This window comes from Bidens hawaiensis, unplaced genomic scaffold (genome assembly GCF_021521415.1).
Source record: "Bidens hawaiensis isolate Kalapana, Puna unplaced genomic scaffold, B.hawaiensis_p1.1 tig00005181_1, whole genome shotgun sequence".
Lineage (NCBI taxonomy): Eukaryota > Viridiplantae > Streptophyta > Magnoliopsida > Asterales > Asteraceae > Bidens > Bidens hawaiensis.
The window spans coordinates 134,759-138,915 of record NW_027491333.1 but is presented as its reverse complement, the minus strand read 5'-3'; the positions used below and the strand labels follow the sequence as shown (position 1 = coordinate 138,915).

General features: G+C 35.0%; 1 pseudogene; it reads right to left on the bottom strand.

Annotated features, from left to right (window-relative positions):
* Nucleotides 1–1,118: 1,118 nt before the first annotated feature.
* LOC143629315 (BEL1-like homeodomain protein 11) lies at nt 1,119–3,181 on the bottom strand (annotated as a pseudogene).
* Between the last annotated feature and the right edge of the window lie 976 nt (nt 3,182–4,157).

Genomic DNA, 4,157 nt, shown 5'->3' with positions numbered 1-4,157 from the left:
GGGTAAGATGTAGGCAGCCTTACCTCTACCCCATAGGGATAGAGAGGCTGCTTCCGGTGAGTCCCCCGGCTCGATGAATTTTAATACAATGAGGGCTAAAATTCATGGACCCTGTTTCGTTAAAAGGGGCATACTATATTTTTTGAACAAAAACGTGTAAATTTACACTACTGGGCAAAAAAACAGGGTTATGCCGCTAGATTTGTGTACATAAGCAATGCTCGTCATCACCTAGGTAGGGTAGCCCTTGCCGCATATGTTCCTTATTATAAACCATATATAACCTTAATTCGTTTAGATGTAACATTATTAGTTTCGGTCGTAGGGTAAACTATAAAATTTGCTATACTAGAATGACCTGTGTTGACCCGTTACCTAGTTTACTACTCGTATTACCAACTTTTGCGCTCCGTGTCATTCTTTCAAAATTTCTTCTAGATTTGTAATTGAATAGGACTCAGCACGTATTTCTCGTAGTATTTTAGCCATTGTGTTTGTGCTATACACTTGTGTAGTTGTGTTCTCTTCTGGTCTATGTGAAACTCAAATATAACCTGATTCCATTTCCCTATGTATTCTATGTTAGGTTCACCCGTTCTCATGGAGTCATGGTTTAAATAAAGTTCGGCATGATTTCAATGAGTAGTAGATAGAAGTTAACCACCTGGTTGGTTGTTGATGTTAGGAGTCACATCAAAAAATGTTAGTAGTGTGCATTCGTTTGGGAAAACTATAAGCCTACTAGGAAGCAAATGTAGGTTTAAGACACAAGCCATTACACCAAACGAGTTCGAAACTTATATCTTAGCTTGTCATGTATATGACCATTTTAAAAAGTTACACGACACGTACCCTATCCTCAAAAGTTGAAAGTCATGTTTAGAAGTTATAACACTTAATCATACATCAAAATGGTTCTCCAAATTCTTGTACTACTTGCAACAAAATGAGATACTTGAAGATCCATTAATGTTCACTTATATGTTACCATTTTGAGGTCAGAATTTTCAACTCAAGGACGTTAACTTGATGACAAAAGTATGCATTCATTTATAATATTTTCCTACAAAAACACCATGAAACCTATCCCTACAACTTCATCATCCAGGCTATGTGATTCTCAGCACTCTTGTACCAGATCACAGATTTGAATCCTCAGATGAATCAGCAAATTCTTCCTTGTACATTTCCTCGATCATCGGTTTCCATAGTCGAACACGAGCATTTATGAACCAATTTGACACCTAAAATACCCTCAGCAACATTAGAAACATGAACCTCACACATGAATGAATGAGTTTATAAGTTAAAGTTAATTACTTGGTTCTTTGACAATCCTGTTTGTGATGCCAACAGAAGTTTTTCATTGTCATTTGGGTACCTGTGACAAATAACAAGAACTATTCAAATTTATTAAAAGTTAGAACACTGAAAGGTATGACTAAAGGTGGCAAATACAACCAATTTTTTTATGGATGGGTCAAATCAAGTCATGTTATCTCAAGTCATGTTTATCTCTAAAGGATGAAACCAGTAAAATTAAAGAAAAAATTGGATAAATGATAAATTGTTAATGAATAAAAGTGACTAGCTAAAATAGTTTCAGTAAGTGATAGCTTTGGAGCTAAGGTCTAAGTGGAAGGAGCATTTCTATCATAGACGAAAGGTTTGCCGACATCCAATCCTTAACAATAGCTTTGTTATGAGTGGAATCGGATACGTTTATTTTCTTGTTCACTAAAATAATATACGTTTGTAATCAAAGTTCAAAAATTAATTATTTATAAAATAGTATGTTTTGACAAAACTGAGGTGAGGTATCACTAGAAGGATAGTTTATCTCATGAGTAATTAGTGGAAATGTTTCCCTCATAGCAGTCTCCATACCCTAATCTATAAGTGCGATGTTACTGTGTACTTACGTTTGTTTGTTATGATCGAATTTAGATAAAACAAGTTAATTGAGTCAACCCAACGGATGACTAGTGCATTGTACTTACGGATGGAGGAAATGGTCGAAGAGCCAGGACCGTAGAATCATGACAGAAGTCTCAGGTAAACCACGAATAGGTCTCCAAGTTTGTGCGGGCGAGACATCATTCCAAGCTGTTGAAGGGTGATCCGGTTATGTCTATTGGTCTCTTTATCAAGCAAGCTTAGCTGGGAAAAGCCCGTGTTTACTTTGGGAAAATCTTGCATGATTTTCTTTCGGGTAGCGCAAATCTGAGACAAAATTTCATCTTTTAAGCTTGAAAAATGTCCTGACATTGCATTAAGAGCTAACGCAGTGTATGATTTCCCTGATCCTAAACCTGCATTTGATTCAAATGAAGAAACCACCTCTTCTAGCTTCTGAAAATATTGTTCATATTTTCTCTCAACCTAAAAATAAATAAATAAATAAACAGTTTCCCAAATCATTAAATGATCATTAAGTTATAAATTACTTATTGGTTTAATAATAGTACCTCTTCTAATAAAGAAATGAGCTTTCCTAAAGTAGCTTGATGTTCTTGTTTTTCCATTGACAACCCAATATTGTTGCATAATTCAGCTTTCAGTTGGGAGCATAATCGTAACGAGCCTTGTTGACCCAAACCCAATAAATTACTTGCATATGACTTGTTGATAGACTCGAGATCGGTCTCGTTAATACTAACAAGCTCTTCAAGTAAACACTGAGTTGGTTTTAAGTATCTTGAACCAACAATAGATAGTGTGGGTGAGTCTGTTCCATAGCATGTGTAAGAAGCTTGATTAAGTGAAGATGAAGAAGAATAACATCTTTCTTCTGAAAGATTAAAGCTTTTTCTTGCTTTTTCTTTATCAGAAACCAAGTAACATCTTTCTCCACTGCATTGAGTTGAAGATGGAAATAGCAAACCAGACCCTAAAGAGAGTGAAAGTTTTTGATTTTGGTGATAGTGGTTAAGGTGTGGTTCATATGACATTGGAGGAGCTTGAATGAGGTCAAATGATCTTGAAATTCTGTCACCAGGAGACTGAGTGGTTGGACCAACATCATGAATTTGAGGTGCGTATGATCCAAGATTTCTAAAGTCAACTCCATAAGGTTCAAAAGGCTGACTTTCATAGTGGGTTGAGTTTGCAATTAGAAATTGATGAATGATATTAGGGTTTGAAGGGGAATCTGGTTGCACCATGATCAACAACCGGAACTCAAGATCAATTAACACCACCCAAGTGTCAATGTTTTCATCATTTAGCTTACATGAGTCAAAGAAAATGAAAAACTTGATAAAATGATAGATGAGAAAAGATGTTTACTTTAGTAATTTGATGAAAAGCAAGCAACTTTGGGATTCAAAGAGTTTGCAGAATGTGGAAAACCAAGACAAACAACTTTAGATTGAGCAAACATGCCTCAACTTTGCTTAATATGTTGCTACATTTATCAAAGAAAGGTGAAAAAGATTCTCTCTCTCTCTCTCTCTCTCTCTCTCTCTCTCTCGCTCTCTCTCTCTCTCTCTCTCTCTCTCTCTCACTCTATATATATATATATATATTTTTTTTTTGAAAATTGACTTTCATTAAAAACAAACACTCTATATATATATATATATATATACATATATATATATGTGTGTGTGTGTGTGTTTCGATCTCTCTCTAGAATCTTGCAAGCAATAGACCTCTGCAAGATCCATGCAAACAAACAAAACCTATATAATCAGCTAGACTTAAAATGCAAAACTTGGCAATGGACATGAATTGAACAAAATAGATGGTCCCTACTCTTTTCTCTGACTACAAAGCAACAACAAAAGCATCTCTAGCTTGCTTTCTTTTTAGTTTGCTTGCTGCCTTGCTACAAATTTCTTTGGGGGGACTCAAAAAGTTCAATAAATCAAAATTTTTTGAGTAATTATATGATGACATTTATACCCCCTTTTTATGTTTTGAAAATATCATGTTATATAGGGGCTGCAGTTTATGACATTCCATTAATATGACATGATTTGATACGAAGTTAAGTGGGAGAGTGCTTGGGGGTAACGGGTCAACATGCAAATGACACAACTAAAAACCTGTTTTTAATCACAAGAGCATGGTTTTTGTCACAACGTTAAAGTTTATTAACTGAATTTAACTTACAAAAGTTTTCTAGAACAGAATTTGAACAAAGGGAAAAACTA